At 49.2% G+C, this 17,527-nt stretch overlaps 1 protein-coding gene across 1 annotated transcript in view; it reads right to left on the reverse strand.

The window, feature by feature from the left end:
- LOC112963238 (rho GTPase-activating protein 39-like) overlaps positions 1 to 17,527 on the reverse strand; it is a 66,115-nt gene that overhangs the window by 37,200 nt on the left and 11,388 nt on the right. The window lies entirely within an intron of this gene.

Raw genomic sequence — 17,527 nt, forward strand, 5'->3', positions numbered from 1 at the left:
TGCCTCTGGGTGAGAGGAACAGGCAGCCGAGCTGCAGATCAAAGCATTACCCTGGGTTATTCAGGCATCTAACGAGCTCTGGGGAAGACGAAGGGAAGGTTTCGAGTTTGGGCTGAACCAAATCAGCAGCTCCCTGGCACAGCAAAGGGGAGGTCCCCCTCTCCACCCCAGCCCCGGCGCTCCCCCAACCACAGGCCATGCTGCTCGCTAGCCCGGCCCAGGCGGCACGGGGGCATATTTGCTGATGTGTTGACAAATTAAACGCATCACTGGTGCGATCGGAGGAGCGCCGAGGCCTGGCCAGGCACACTGTTCAGGGAGAGGCAGAGCAGGATCTGCTCCTTTTGGGAGCAGCACTCTTAATTCAGCACAAGCCACCCCGGAAAACCAAACCTCTAGCTCCAGACAACTGGCCTGGCAGCTTCCTCGTATAAATAGATCTGTCAGCGGAGCCATGCGGGCGATTGCTCCCTGACACATTTTGGCGTCCTCCTGAACCAGGAATCCTCTCCTCACCTGCACCAAGGCCGATGCGAGAGCTGTGCCCAGGAGGGCAGCGCTCGGCTAAGCCGCCGCCAGCTCAGCAACCCCACACGTCCAGCTCTCCCCAGCCCTCCTTGCAGAGCTCCCAGAAACGTGGAGGTTGCAGGGACTCCTGGGTCCTCTGCTCCATCCCCCTGCTCACACCTGCTTGCAAGCCACCTCCCAAAAAATAAGTGTGGGGAAACAAAAGCGAGTGTTTCAAAGGGTTGGGCCCCAAATCCCTTCCCCGCTCAAATGCCCTGGGGTCACTCGATTCCCTGCTCGCTCAGGCATTGGCTCTCCAGCCCCAGCCAGGGCACTGCCTGCGTGTGCAGCACAAGGCAGGGAATCGACCCGTTCCCTTCAGGCCTCTCCGTGGCTGAAGAGCTCACCAAAACAACGGCAACATGAGCAGCGTGAGCACTGGCTCGGCCTGCACTTCTGTGCAGCTGAAAGGATTATGAAGAGCAGGAGACCGTCCCCTAGAGCCTGGCCAGCTCTTCTGTAGTTCGAGGCCCTGCTGAAGTGAAAGATGAAGTCTGCACAAGCCCAGGTCCCAAGAGCCCAGCAGCAGGGAAGGTACAAACTCAGGAATCAAAAGGGCCTGTGCAGAGCTCTGGCTCTGGAGGGAGCGACCAGACAAATCTCTCTCCATCTCAAGCTCTTCACTTCCCCTCTTGGCAGCCATGCTGTCCTGAGGAGAGAAAGATGCATTTTGGAAATGCAAGTTGGGGGCGAAGGGGAAAGGAAACAGGAAAAGACCCTGGTTGAAACACGCACTGGGCTGGTAGGTTGCTGCTGACTGTATCCTCAGGGCCAGGATGGAGGAGACAAAGTCCTTGGTGATCCTTTGGGCATAACATGAAGCTGAAGGACAGGCACGACCTCCCACCGAGCTGTAAGCTCACTGCTGCGCCAAGGAGCACACCTCTATCCCCCTGCTCCCTCCCGCTCCCTTGCCAGCGCTAGCGTCCGCCCAGCCGCGTGGCCAGGCTGGTCAGCAAGATCACCCAGCTGAAAGCGAAACCGATCCACTTTGGGGCACATCAGCGCGCTGGTTTTGTGGCAGCAGCTGCGTTGGGCTGTGGACTTCTGATCCAAGGAGTTCCTAAGTCAGCCTTTTTAACGCTGAAAATGGTGCCTTTAGGTACTCCAGGGACAAGTAAGAGAGGACAACAAGTAGCGAAGTGAAAACCCCATGAATTCCCCATTTTCAGTGCAACACAGACGTTATTTATCTATCTCAAATACACCGCAGGCTTTTATGCTAATCCATCTGCTCAGTCCTACAAGGACCAAAAAGTTTCTCCCTTTGCTCCCCACACACCGTCTTTTCTTTCAGCTTGCCGGAGCCCAAACCATTTCCGCTGGTCCCAGTAAACAGAGGAAGGCAGCCGCCGGGACAGGGGTGCAATCCCTCAGCAAGGTCTCCTTCCGTGCAGAAGAGGGAGGAAGATCTCTGCCTGCCACCCGCCAGCTGCCCCAGCCAGGGCATCTGAGCATGTAGCTGAAACCAGAGATAAACGCGAGGCGCGAGCCCCACTCCTCCGCTCCCGCACTCCTCTCTGCACAACCTGCAGCCCTGGCCCTCTGCCCTCCTCCTCCGCCCTGGGCGGCAGGAAGGAGGCCCCTGCTCAACACAAGTTATTTGTGTTATTAATAAAAGCCATCTGAAGAGGAGGGGACATGTCCGGGGCCCACCCGTGAAACGCTCTGCTGCCTGGCGCCTCAAGGACGTGCGGAGGCACAGCTGCTGGCTGCTCCCTCCCGCGACGCAGCAGAAGTCGAGGGCACGGCGACAGAAGCCGCTTCCGGAGGAGAGGCAGGATAACGGAGATCCTGTCGCACCCTTCCCCGCTCGCGCTCACGCTCGGCTGCTCCCGCCGCGCTGCTCCCAGGCGCCGTGCTGCTCCGCGCCGAGCATGTCGCCACCGCACAGGCGGCACCACCGGAGAGCGGGCAGCTGGGAGCGCGGTGCGGCCGCTCCCCCACGGAAGAGCCACGTACGACCGAGTCGAGAGCCTCCTGCCTCTTCGGCTGCTCTGAAAGGGCAGCTTTGGCACTCGGTGCTCAGCCCTGCCCGGCACGGAAACACTTTCTGGCCCGCCATCGTGGCGGCCCTCAGCTCCTCACGCTGCTTTCTAGAGACGGTCAGCGTGTCCGCTCCCACTTGCCAAGGCCAGGAGGGGGCTTAAGTGCATATAACATTTCCCTGCTAAGAGAAGTGCTGGTATATATTCAATGATGAATGTCTGGCATGGACCCCTATAAAACATCCTAGAAGGTGCAAAATGGATACCAGGTCAGCTTAACCCCAAATAAATCTGCACTGCCTCTGAAAGGTAAGGTGCAATTTGCCCTGCCACCGCAACTGTCTCTACTGCACTGCGTCAGCATCCATGCCTCACAGAGGGCTGATCACAGTTGGCCTGGTCCGGGAGCTGAATGCTGAAATGGCTGAAAGCCATTTTTCAGCTGGGTAGGTTAGTTTTCAGCCAGATCCATTCCCGGACCACGCTCTCTGCACCCCCACAAAAGGCTAGCACCAGCACAACAGGCAGCTGGGAGCAAGCCAGCACTGCCTTTCAACAGCGGGGTGATTTCTGCCAGGTTCACATGACACTGCAACCACTGCCTGAGCTGCTAAGGGCTCTGCCAGGAGCAGACTTGTGAGCCGATCCGCCTCAGAAAATCATGTGTCCAGAAAACATTTGTTTCTTGTTAAAACTGGAGCAGTTCCCCAATTCGATGTAAGGTGCAATACAGACAGCTGCACCAGCACCGCGTACCACGGCTCAGGGATGGGAATCCCCATGCTAACCTGGTATTTCCAAACAATTGTAATATCAAACTACAGTCACAGGAGAAGGAACAAATCAGTAAGTCACTCCTGTTATTAAGGGCACTGTAAACTGCAAAGAGAAAGCACCCATAAACAGGGCATAAAGGAGGAACACGAGGGAAGCAGAAACAGAGCACAGCAGTGTTGGAAGGAGTGCGGGAGAAGAGCACATCCCAAGAGGCAGCAGCAGCAAAGCCCAGTTAGGATAAGGTACTGGAAAAGAGGGTCTGATGGATAGTTAGAGGAGCTTGAAGGGGGTACAAATGCAGCAGGAACCACCGAGAGCATCGGAAATTTTCACAAGAGCAAAGGCAGTCAACTGGAAAAGGGGAATCCACTCTGGGCAGTGCACCTGGCAACTTCTGGAGGGGAGAGGCTGCTTCCAGTACTGGAAGGAGATGAGATTTTAAATGTTATCAAAGGTGGAGAGCACGGCATACTTCCCTTGAGAGGGGAAGAAAGAGGAAGGGAGGAGAGCAGGTGCTGAAAGGGCTAGAAGAGGAAAGCAAGCAAGATGTGGCATACCACGCACCGAGAGCAATACAAAGAAATGTATGCTTGTATGCAGTTTGGGAAAGAAAAGGGAGGAAGCCGCGTAGTACTTACTTGGCAGAAAAAGCCTGCCAAGTACCCAGTTGAGTGATCAGACGTTTTAACATTCAAGAGCATAATGCTTTTGATCTGTTTTGCCAGCAACTGGGTTAGCAAAACTCGGCTCTGAAACACCAACCAGCTCTACCAGCACTGTTATTCCTCGGGAGAGAGGAGAGGTCAGCTATTTTCTGTTGAGTGCGAGCTATTGAAATAACGAACTCTTCTCATGGCACTTGGCCACGACCAAGTGTGTGTTACTAACTATAGTCTTCTGTTTTAACAAGCTTACATTTATCTTTGCGTGCAAAGACACATAAGTGGGTGACTTGGGTTTGTGACCTCTTTGCTCCCCTTCAAATCAAGAACCTAAGGATTACTGAGATGCAGTTTAACAAAGGAAAAATCTGCACAGAACACATTGAAACACCAAGGAATTTGGTACAATCACATTCACATGTAAAGAAAGAAAAGGAAAAGCAAGGAGCACATTCCTGGAGCAAGGCCAACACTGGGCTGCCACACAAGTTTAGAACGTAACATCAGGAACTCTGGAAAGATGTGATAAACTCAGGATTTGAGAGAGATAAGGCCATAACTTGGACATAAAAAAAATTAATTCAAACTCAGCTTAATGGAGAAAAAGACAATGTATCCCAGCAACAGTTTGAATAATATTTTTTCCTCACCCTCTCTGCTTCAAGCACTAGACAAAGTAGAAGCTATTGACTGTGCCTGATTCACGGCTCCCGCATTTCAATCCCCTCCCCAACAGGCAGTGTCCTGTTGTTGGCTTCTGTGTCTCACCTATAGGATCACTAAGATGTTCTCAGTCTGTAACTCCATTTTCTTAGGACTGGATGTCTCTGAAGACAGGGCTTTTCCTCAGGCCCACAGTTTGCAAACCTAGATCAAACCTCTGCCTTGGGGTCCTGCGGCTGCTTTTCCTCAGGCACACTTGCATCTTCAATGGCCCCATCCCAGACTGAGCGATAGGGACAATCAGACTGCCGTTATCTCATCTGAGCCGGAGAACTAATCAGAGCGTCTCACTCAGTCACCAGAGTCTGAGACTTACCGGAGAGGAGGAATTTCAACAAAATCCCCACTTGCTTCCAAAAACAAAAACACATTCCCAGTGTGCAACCTCCCTTATTGTCTGAGAGATCTCAGAAGTTTCCTTCGTATCCTAAGTAAATACACAAATACTTTCCAAGGCTTGCAGCTCTTGTAAATAGGCCACAGCTCCAGCTGCTCGCCCTGGAACAGCCTGAACCTGACCAAGTGCAAAGGCATCTGCCTCGGGCGTGCTGATGTTCTGCAGGGGTTGCTGGAGCTGCTTCACGCACGGAGGCCATAGGAAGACCTTGGTCCCTGACTGCTCTGCTCCTGCCTTGCTATTCACACAACAGCACTACTGGGAAGGCTCTAATACGGTGCTGGGTAGCTGCCAACCTTTCAAACGCCAGGTCCTGGCCACAGGAAACCAAAGGAGCAGTGGCCACATGGTGAGTGCTTTGGCCAAATGAATGCTCCTTTCCTGTTCATCCCTAGGTCTATGTCAGGACTTCTACAATGATGCAGAAGAGCATAAACTCCCCCTCTAAAAGGAGTTTTTGGAAGACGCTGTTAGGTTTAAAAAGCAAATGGACTTGCTGCAGAGATCCCCACGCAGCAGAAATACACTGTTCTTTGGGAACAGCCTTTCCCACCCATCCCAGAAGGGCTCAGCACACCTCCCAGACCTGGCTGCATCCTCTGGCCTGGCTCAGAGGTTCCTGCTAGGACAAATCAAACAAGGCTTTCCTCCCACCGTATGCAAAAAGTAGGAGGAAGCTGTTGCTTTGGCTTTTTTGGGGGTGGGTGGGGGGCAGGGGGAGGGAACAGTAGCATTTCATGTGGGCAAACAGAACTGTACTTACCTGAAGGCTTAGCTGGTCCCTTACAGGCTGGCATTTTGTTTTTAAAAGGTATTTTATAAATGAAGCGGATAAAAACTAAGGCTGCAGCTCTCTGTCCTGCCAACCTCCATGACAGATTTAATTTATATTTGTAGACTTTGTTCCTTCAAAAAACAAAGACCTAAGGTTGGATCCCTCCTGGCTGCCACTCCTGCCAGGGCCCTGGTCAGCAAAGTCCAGGAATGAAAATATGAATTAAAAAAATAAAATTTTTAAAAGGATATTTCAGCCTGAAAGAGCACAGCACAACTCCTACACCACAGCCCACGTGGCCAGATACCACTATGGGACTGCAAGAGTATAACAGCTTGACAGCTGTGCGGGCAAAGACAATGCTATGAAATCACAAAGCTCTCAAAGGACTGGAACAGGCTTGTGTGGCCTGCAGCCTGGATGCTGTACATCTCATTCATCTGGGGAAGAAGCCCTCTGCTCCAGGGAAATAACCCAGTTTTGCCCAATGGCAAACTACCAAGGCAGCATGCATGAGCTATACATGTTCCAGTTGCGTTACACAGAGTAACTGCAGCACCTCTTGCCCTAAGTACGAGAATGCAGCGCCTACAGCTTTAGACCAACATGATGCTGCCACCCAGTCCTCTGCTTGAAGCCTTCTCTCAGCTTATTAGCCTCGTGCTGCTCAGCTTATATACGAGTACAAACTCAAGGAAGCATTTATCTGCTGATGATATCTTCTGGTGACAAACCCTCAAGGGAAGCAGTGGGAACTCCCTACTTTGGGACATTTTAAGCCAAACTATCAGGAAATCCCTTTGCAGTGCTGCAAGGAGTGGAGTCACAGTTCTTTCTTCCTCTCATGTCCTGATCTCCCATTTCACTTCGACATACTATAACTTCCAGCTATCTTTGCTCCAAGCCAGGATCCCACCTCTTACCCCAACTCCCCTTCTTTGGGATAAGCATTGGAGGGAGATGGCGCAGTACCACGTCCTTCTTTGCTGAACGTGACTCCGTATCAGCTGTGATTTTGAAGACTGATGTCCTCAAAGGGAGTCTGCAGCATGCTCAAACATGGTCACACAACAAAGGTGGTCACACACACAAAACCAGGGAAATTAAGCTCTTCCTTCAGTAAACAGGCGTCTGAATGCAGTCAGATGTAAGGTACAAAAGAACGATGGCTGCGCTCAGAGGACAGCTGACTCCTTCCTGAAAAGCAGGTGGCTGTGAAGAACTCCAGGAGCCATGGGCCAACATGATCCTTAGGAGCATGAAGGGAAGCATCAATATTATCTCTGTACCTTGCACGGACAAGGTGTTGCTACCAGCTCTCCTTCAAGCTAAAACACAAACAGTGAAAACTAGCAGAAGGTTCACAAAAAACCTGAACTGTGATTCTGAAAAGTCACTGTTTCTTAGTATTTATTAATTGTGGCTCTTTGGGCCATAGGCAGCGCTGCCTCCAGCCATGAATGCAGATGCACTGCATGCGGATGCATTGTCGGGCAAAGCCAGGAACATGTTGACAGCCACTTTGCCATACCCTTGCACAAAGGAGAACTGCAGTTCTTTACCTCCAAGTCAGGGCTGCTGACATCTCAGCAAAGCCAGAGGAGGCGGTGGGGTCCCAGAGTAGGCAGATCCCATCAGAGGTCATGTAACTGAAGATGCGCCAATGCAGAGACCATTTAGGTGCCTAACAAGTGGTGTCCTCCCTGAAGATCAGGAATTAAGAGTCTGGCCATGAGAGAGACAGAGCATGAAATACAACTCTCAGAAACCTGTCACCTGGCCCAGCCATACACCACAGGGCAGCTTAAGGCTGCTGCACAGAGCGGTCTGCTTCCTATGATCAGCTGGGCTTCTCCCTAATACACATCTGCAAATGAAAGGATTTTAGACACCACCAATGCCCTTGGGTGTCTCCTGCTTTCTTCCAGTGACACATTTAAGTTGCAACTTTTGTTCTCTCACCATACGGCTAAAGAATTGGGAAGCTTTGTGACCTCCAGGGTTCCTCTGCGCTAACAAACGGCTGCCTGCGACAGGCACATACCCATCGATGCCCCAGCACAAACATCAGCGAGCCGCTTCACAGGTCTCAGCAAGAGGCATATGACAGCGCGTGTGCCCTGCTGCCCCATGCCGAGACACCAGCCTGGAGAGAGCGGAGGCAGGAATGCTTTGTGCAGCCTCTGGGAGATGAGGCTGCCCGAGTTTCAATATGACAGGCACAGCTCCGACAGCGGGGACGGGGATCTGAAGTGATTTGTCCTAAAGAGACAGGGAATTCAGATCTCCTGCCCTCCATCCCAAGCACTCCGGTGGTTGCTAACGGAGCGTATGACAAGGGGCCCAGGAAAGGGAGCCGAAAGCAGCCTTACAGAGAGCAAAGCGGCATTCACAGCTCCGAGCGCTCCAAAGAAAAGCCCGAGAAGCAAACCAGTGAGAGCTAGGCAGGGAGTGGGAAGCAGGTACCACCTCCAGCTCCCCCAGCACCAGGCGGGCAAATGAAGCCAGGCCAACCACACTCACCCCTGAGAGTCCGAGCAAACCATCAGGCAGACTCCCCTTAGAAAAACCTTCTGAAGAGCTCAGTACAGCTGCCGACCGATAAAGCGCAACCCCTGGATGGCTCTAAAGTTGCCCAGACTTGCACATCAAAGCCAGGGCAAGGTTGTAAAACTAAACCGTATCCTGGAGCTGCAGAGGGCCCCCAAGAAGGTCGCTGAACACCAGCTCCGTGTGGCGAATCCTTCCAGCTGACTCCGTCAATTTATTCTTTACTCACCGTCTGCCTTCTCTCAGCCAAGCCCAGCAAAGCTGTAATTTAAATCTAAAAAAGAAAAAACTCTACACATACACACACACATATGTATATATAGACTTATTTTGAATACACACGCATCCTTCTAGCAAAAATTATAGAGGAACTAAAATAAATATAATGTCAGCCTGCTCCTAAAAGACTCTCCTGCTTCCGAAAATAAGCATTGTGCAAACAAATCAACCTCTGCTTAGCAGGAGACAGACCAGACTGTGAAAATATAGAACAAATGGCTGTAATCGCTCAAAGCCTTACCACGTATGCTCAGCTTCAGCAGGCACTTTGAAAGCAAAATCCACCAAGCCAGAGCAGGTCTCACACCAGTAACACAGCCCAGCACCCAGATTTTGGTGGGCTGAAAGTAAGAGAGAGCATGTTCTGTCTGGGAAAGGTCCTATCACACAAAGCTTCTCATTACTTTGGAAATTTTAATTAAAAAAAAAAAAAAGGTATTTTCTAAGATGGCTGCTCAAAACCATTTACTCGAGCCCCTTCTGAGCCCTTGCATGGGCTCATGGAGAAGGGCTCTGCACCGCCCTGAGAACCTCAGGTTCACCCCAAGGAGGCCAGCTGAGAAACCCACCGGGGTCTTGCACTTGCTCAGCCCTGGCTGGTTCTTGTGCCTCCCCAGCCCCAGCTTGCACTGGCGTTCACAAGTTTCCCTCCAGCACTCGCATGGGCGCTGGAGACTCATGCCGCAGCGCTGCGCTCCGCTCACCGCACAGCCTGGCTCCAGCGCCCGTCCGCGGCCGGCAGTGAGCGCAGAACTGACGCCCCACTGCAGCGGGGCAGGTCAGAGCAGAGGTGCATTGTGGAGAGGTCCCGGAGGTTCAAAGCCAAAATCAGCAGCAGATTCCTCCAAGATCCAGGCTTGGAGAGAAAGAAATAAAAAAGAGGCACCTTTGGGACACAGCCAGGATTTCCCAGCGTCTCTGCGAGAGGACCAGGGGGAGGGCAGAGGGGAATCCTCGCCGTGGGAGAGCAGACACCAAAGCCCAAACAGGGCCAAAGGCATAAGGTACTACAGACTGACACCAGCACCTAAATCACAAGGGGACACATCTCAGAGCACTTTATCTCACAGGTAAAATGGAGGGCAGCACAGAAACTCCCACCAGCACCAATCTTCCTGCTCCCAGTCCATGCACACGGTGCCATGCACCATCCACCAGAATTGCAGAGGCCAACAGGCAAGCCCAGGCCAGCACCGGACTCGTACTGATGCCTTCTCCCCACTTAACAGACCCTGAAATTGCCCCCAGGCAAACCCAGCGCTGCCAGGAGTTGCGCAGAGAAGACAGCATAGAGGGACACTCTTCCACTGAAAGACGCAAGGTCTTCAAGAAGTGTTGCTTATACCCATCCCATCCTCCATCCCTCCTCTGCAGAGTCAAGAATCTCTCTCTAAGAGCACCCTCTGCTCTTAGTAAGGGTCCCTAAGCTAGCCTGGGACACAGATCCAGCTGGAAAGCCCGTTCTGGGTAACTGTCCTTGATGACCCAGAAGCATTACGTGACTGGGGACCAAAATTGCTCATGGAGCTTGAGCCCCAGGCCACAGGATCAGTGAGCCAGGTCTTCTGGGGCACAGGATCCGCCCAGACAATGTCTGCCTCTCTAGCTATCACTACATCCTCTGGTTTTCTTCCCCCACAATGGCTGGAGTTTTCATTTTGGACTCTAGAGCATGGCTAAAAGGCCCAACCTTCAAACAGCCTCCCTAAAGCTCTGCTTTGCCCCAGACACAGCGGCACCTCCTAAGCTCAGCAAAAGCTACAGCAGAGTTGTTTTTCCTTTTAAGGGCTGAGCATTTGAGAATGAGTTTCAAAAATGTACTGGCAGTTTTCATCCCCTCTCCCTCCTTCCAAAATGTGCTGCATGGATCCACAGCTCGATCCAAATTCCATCTGCTGGAGGGGAGGCAGCTGCAGGGGACGCTCACTGCCAGCCAGGGTGGTCCCTGACCAGGGAAGCTCACAGACCCAGGCGTCCTGTACAGGAGCTGAAGCCTGGCACAGTTCAGTTCTCCTGTCCTCCTGGACTGTCTGCCCGCAGGCTACCCCACAGGCAACACCAAGCCCAGGATACATCTTCAGATCCGCTGCAGGTCCTGGGACTCCGGGAGCAAAACCAGCATCATGCTTCAAGAATGACTGCATACCCATCAAAACAAATATAGGAACCTACAGCCAGACTCTGTCCTTCCTAACAAACAGGATCTATGTGGAGAAAGCTCAAGTTTAACAACATCCTAGAGAGAAAATACTTCATAGCTGCTTAGCACAGTGTGTCAGAGGACAACCTGCAATTTCAGCAACAACTGACCTCCACAAAGCAAGTATCTTCTGCCAACTTTGGCTCAGAAGCATCCTGTCTTGTCTGCATGTGGCATACAGGAAGAGTCCTTTGCACCTCCTTGGTGCTAACTTCCACGCATGCATCCTAAACAGCTCGTGAAAGGAGGAAACAGCCTGATGCTTTCTGCCCCTCCTAAAGGCAATACTCTCATTCCCTCACTCCTAACAGGAAAAGCTTCAGGAAGGATTCGTACCAGCAGATACAACAGAAGCACGAATCAGTGAGCATAAGTGTGGCTGGTGCCAGCAGACCTACAGGCCTCTGGCTCGTTGCTCCTGTGCACAACTTCCCCAGAGGAAGCAGCAAGTACCCAGGAGAGGCACAGGCCTGGCCCAGCCAGGCACGCAGTAGCTACCGGCTGCTCCGCAAGGATGCACAGGCGATGGCCAACTGCCCTCCTGCAGCATCAGCCAGGTGGTTTCCAGCTCCAAGCGTGCAAATCCCCACAACCAGGTACCCAAGATCACACATCAAGTTTTCTCCTTATGTTTTCCTGGGTCACGCCAAGCTAAGAGAGATCTTTCCAGATGGACCAGAGTTGGGCTTTATCTACATTAAGGTAGCGAGTTCTAGCACTTAAGACTTTTACAGGATCTGCCTATGAATTTTAGCTTCCATAGCATCTAAGAGCCTCCCAGTCTGAATATATTTAACCCTACAACTAGAACTGGACTGCTCCTGTTTTGTCAAGGGGATTGACACATAGAAAAAGGAAGGGACAAAGCAGGAACCAGAACATAAGCCTCCTGCACTCCCAATTAACCCCTTCACCATTGGGCTACATTTAAACCACTGCTAACTACTAGAAGAATAAACACAGTTTGTTCCTGTTTCCATGGACCTCCAAGTCACAGACACCTCTCATTAGCAACCAGAATGAGCGTATAGCATACCTAAGCAGGGCTAAATTTCCTACCATAGACAAGGTTGCACACTCTAGGAAGGCTCAGCTTACCCGACTGTAATGTACAAGGGAAAAAGAGCACCGGGGCCAACGGAAGCACGCTAATACTGCTGCAGCTTTCAGGGAACAAGGCACAGGAGCTGCACCTGCCAGAAAGATGAAGGGCAAAACCCTAGAGCCCTGGAGAAGCAACAGATCCTAAGCGCCCTCCCTATGCCAAAACCAAGTAATGTCACATAAATAATGTCCCTGCTATTTCAAGGCCATGGCAGCACTCACCACCCTTGCTGACATGCTAGGAATGACCGACAAAGGTCTCGATTAATCTAGTTTGCCACCCAGCTGCTTCAGGACTGAGGTTCATTCTTTACGGCTCAGTATGTCAGCAGTGGCGATTTCAGGGATTCCTCTCAGCATTACCAGGAAGGCCTTAGGGTAGCCGAGCACGCAGCGGGCTAGCAGCTGCTGCCTCCGCCACAGGCGCAAACGGGAGAGCAGCCCAGGAATGGGCAGGCCCCACCATCAGAAGCTGGTCTGGAAAAGCTATCACCCAACACAAACCCAGCAACTGCTCTCACGATTCGGCATCAGGCCACATCACTCAAGCTGCAAGCTGCGCGAGGAACAGGATTCGGCAGCCTTTACTGTGCAACTGAGTTTCATCATTTCTGTGCATGGAAAGATCACCCCTATGCTTAGTCTAACCAAGAAAGGTCTTATGCGGCCACACACACATTTCAGTGCTACATGCAGTGTTACGGGCATGTAGTTTCCCCATATAGAAGGGGAAAAACAAGAAGATTGTTTGCACTGTTTTCATGAAAGGAAACAGAAAGCCTGTAGCATCCATCAGGAGAGGCAACAACCAAGTGCAAGAGGCTCATTTAGGCTAGATGGGGAGACATTCATTTGCTACCCAAGGTGACAATGAGCAACAAGATGAAAACATTTACAAAGGTTTCTGAATAACTGAGGTTAGCAAAGACCAGAGAAGACATGGAGGACTAGAAAATAAACCTACAAAAAAACAGAAAAGGGAAACCCAGCAGCAGGTCACTCAGGACCGACCAATTGCCCTAAAGAACACCCAGTGAAGGGAATTAAGAGGAACTCTTGAGACATCTTCCTAGGGTCTAAAATAACTTTACGTGACCATTTAAAAAAAAAAAAAATCCAAGTTCTATTACTTCAACTTTCCTAAAGAAGGTGCAAGAGCTGGCAGAGGTGGGAGGCAGGAGCAGACCAACATTATAATTAAAGGGTGGAGCACCTGCAATTCAGAGCCTTACACACAAACAGCCCAGTATTACTTACTTAGGGTGCCAGCTGTTTACTCCATATAAACAGCCTGATCGCAAAGCATAAAGCTTTTTAAGTTCCAGAAGACATTTGCAAAGCTACATATCTGAAGCAGCAACATTCCTAAACACATGGTATTAGCAAAATAATAGCCCTCTGTCTCTTTACATCTAAAGGGCTGCCAGTCATTTATTAGCTAAAACACAGAGTCCCTTGAAAACTCATGCAAAACACTAACACAGTTTGCAAGGGACCTGGTTATTTCTCAGCTAGCAAAGTCCACAAGACACTGGTGGCTAAATATATAAAACAAAGATAACAGTGTTTCATCACAACTTTCTTAGGCCGTTCCATTCTTCAGCAAATCTCTCTAGCCGCAGCTGTCTCTGCCTACTCTGCTGAAAAAACTAAGTAGGAACAAATGCAGAGCAGCTCTTGAAAGTATTAGCTGCCCAAGCTCGTTAAGCATGACTCAAGTTAACTGCTACAGTGCTGGGATGGCAGAGGAATTTGGCAACAAGTCAAAGGCAAGAGGAAGCACAGGGTCTGCAAAAGGGTAACTCTCATCTGCTCCTCTTGCTGCTATCAGGAAACGCATCCCTACAGGACTCCATGCGGAGGAGCTGCTTCAGAGTCATCATCATTTTCTCCAGTCCAAGCATATTAATTTCCTCTGGCAAGGAGGAAGAAATGGTAAGTAAATAGCTGGAAACCTCAGCCACAAAGTTCATAAACCCTTCATAAAACAATAAGCCAAAAACCCTCCTTCCATGAGAAATGACTTTCTTACATTTGTTTTGCCTACGGAAAGCACTGAATGGCAAGCACATCAAACGTAAAAGAGTAACAACACCCTAAGTAAGCTGGACATCACAACATCAGGTCCCTCTTGCAGCATCACTCAGAGTCGTCTTCTTCCTTCGTACTGTGCAATACGCTCAACTCTTCAGCACATACCCTGCAAGGCTCAAGCCACCCAACATCTCTTAACTCACCTATTGATGAAGGAATTAGAAGTTTAGGATGAAAAACACAACCCATGTTAGATTTTTTTCCATTGCTTTTAATCCTGATGCAATAAACCATGGGCAAAAAAACCCAAAACTTCCTCCAAAAGGAAAGGTGTGTTTAAATGCTGCCATGAACAGAGATTCCTTTTTTGACTGATGATCTCCAAAAACACTAAATTCCGGTTAGGAGTATTATATTCCATGAGCCATATTTCAGCTTCCTCTTTGCACATTACATACTTGTGTTAGTAAGATCAGCAGTGACTATAACAACACCTTTGATCTAACAAAGAAAAAAAATAGTTATGTATAGTTCTGGTTCTTTGTCATTAGCAAGATCTGACTTGATTTTAATGAGAAACGAAGACTGTGTAGCTCTACCTCACCTTAAAACACAGCTGCAGCCTTTTTAAAACTGAACATATCTCTGAAATCTCGCGTTTTGGAACAAAGCACGCTTGGTTTTTACAATCAAAATCCGCATTGTCTCTCAGCATGTTACAGAGACAAAGGTAGAATAATCTTCCTGAGAGTCAACGAGATGCTAGAGAATCATATCTGTATTTCAGCCACCAATTCAAAAGGCTGTCAATTGTTTCTTGCAAATGTTCTGAAAAAATAGTTGGGCTGTGTTAGCTGCTACTTTCTCAGCACGGCTCAGCAAGCAGAGCACTTGCTAGAAGGCTGAACTTCCACAGCGCACGTACTGGCTGTACAGTAACTGCAGACCTCTGCAGCACTTCCAACGGTATCGCATTAAACTGTCTCTTCTGAGAAACAGGTACAGCAGCAATAAAAAAAAAGGATATAGCCATTCCCTGCAGAGATCCATGCAGACATTACCAAATTGTTTTTGCATTTAACCAAGCTTTTGCACTGCTTATATTCATTTCTTCAACCTCTCCAGAGAGTAGAGCAGAAAGATTCCACATTTTCACTGATAGTAAAATCTTTCTCTCTCTCGCTTTTAATGGTAGGGAATCAATCTAGCAGGGTGAGGAGAAGACTATCTGGGGAAGGGTGAATGTCAGACACAGTGATGTCAGGAGAAGTTCTAAGACTTGAGACCTCCGGAAAATGAGGAAAACCACAGTGCTCAGAGAGAGTGTATTCCTTTCAGCTCTCAAGTTTGTGAGGAAAGGAGGCAGGAGCCTTTTCAAGTTAATAGCTGAAATTCTACAGAAGAAAAAATGAACTCCCTCAGGGGGAAGAGAACAGTGCCTGGTTAAATTCATTCACCTGGAGGGGTGAAACTGGCCAACTCCAGAGCGAACATATTTGTGTAAAATCAGAATTAGAGCCGGGAACGGACTCCTGAACCCAATCCGCACCCTCATCATGTTATATAAAAGCTTCTGGAGCTTGAGAACTGCTGGCACAAGCAAAAGCACGGGTCTCACCTTTTCCACAGGTCCCAAACCAGGTACCAAAAGACCTGGCTACAGTGAGTATTTCTGACATGTTTCCAACTCAAAGACAATTCATATAGATATATCAATGCAGCTGGAGAAAAGGTGAATATGTACTTGTGGGTTTTAAACAAAGTTAAATTCAACCACTTCCAAGAACGGTTGAATCGCAAATCTGAATGGAGTGGGTTTATCCTGCTTAAATGACTGGGAGATAGGTGCAAGGTAAAGAGATGCTGCAGTACCAAACCTGGTTCAGACCACATTTACTTGACAGCAGGTTCTCTCATTGACCAAGTTAGCCTGAAATAAACACTTCAGCTTCTGTGCATAACTGGAAGAGCAAACATATGTCATCTGTTTGCCCTGGCTTTAAAAGAAAAGACAAGAAAAAAAGAAAAAAGAAAAAAAAAAAATCATACTGAGCTTTCTTATTAATAGCACAACAGACACAGTCCAGCTCAGCTCAGCTAAGGAGGTAGCTGCAGAGCTGGCAAAGCTAGACAGGATCTCCACAACAAAAAAAATCCAGGAAATCCCCAGTGTCACCTCTCTCCACAATTGATTTAAAATGAGCTTATCCCTCGCACTTAGTACATGAGGAAGAAGAAACTTCCTGGCTACAAGGGGAGAAAACACAGTTATTAATAGCATCACAATGAGTAAGTATCAGAAGTTATGTTGCAGCCCTGGAAGATCTTGGCTGGATCTTGAGAATATCTGTTGCCATGGCAGTAATTGCTATACATGGTAACAGTGAACAGTGGTGTGAGAACAATTCACTTTTTGATTTGGTGCCCAAAACAAGTCACTTTTGTTTTCTCTCACCAAAAAAAACAAGCATTTATTAGGCTGTGCTCAATCCAAAACTGAACTTTTCACTTTCAATGCTGTTAAGGAAGGCAACAACAACAACAAAGAAAAAAAGTGCAAATCCAGAGAACTGCCAGGAGAGGTGTCAAAGGTGGTAGTGCTGGCTCCGTCCTTTGGCTGCATAGTCAAGGGACTGGAGCAAAGATCTGGACAACATTCAACTTTTTTATATCAGAATTGTCCTGCTTGGTCAGATGTCCACCTAGACAGCCCCTGTCTGCCTCCAGTATCTAGTACCGGCCAGTGGCAAAATAATAGGCACAAAGAGGAAAAAAAAAAAAAGCTAAAAGAGCACAAAGAGCCATACATCCTTCTTCCAAAAATTTGGAGCAAGGAGACACGATAACCTGAACCACACATAATATTTAGCGCAAAAGCAGATCACAGTGGTGTTGTGACGTTTTCATTCTGTTCTCTGCTCCGTCCTTAGCTGTTCACAACGTCCTATCTCGCTCCACCACCACTACTGAACACTGAGCTGATACTTCCATAGAAATGCCTATTCCCTTCCCCCCGCCATCTCAGTTCTGAACAGGAGCAGCCAGGACTTCTTACCTCATTTGTCTGCAGCCCATCACTGGGAATGCCAACTGCAGAATGTTCTTCCCCAAACACCACTCTGGCATCCCTTTTTCTGTGTCATTGCAAATACTCTGAACAGCACAGACCCCTGCAGGGCTCCACTAGCGACTGCCCTCCATCGTGAAATCTGACAGTCTGTTCCTAATATTTGTTGTCTATCTTTTAACCATCTATTCATCCAGGCATCCCGTGAACGGACGTTTCTTTGAGAGCCCATAGGCAGGATCTTGCCAAAAGCTTTTTGAAAACTCCACCAGGCCATTCAACTGAATCACCTTTGCCCATGTGCTTGCAAGCTCCTTCCAAGCACCAATGGATTTGTGCAGCTTGATTTAGTTCTACAAAAACCATGCCAAGTCTTCTCCAACACATCTTATTTATCTACATGC

This window comes from Apteryx rowi, unplaced genomic scaffold (genome assembly GCF_003343035.1).
Source record: "Apteryx rowi isolate R43461 unplaced genomic scaffold, aptRow1 scaffold_0, whole genome shotgun sequence".
Lineage (NCBI taxonomy): Eukaryota > Metazoa > Chordata > Aves > Apterygiformes > Apterygidae > Apteryx > Apteryx rowi.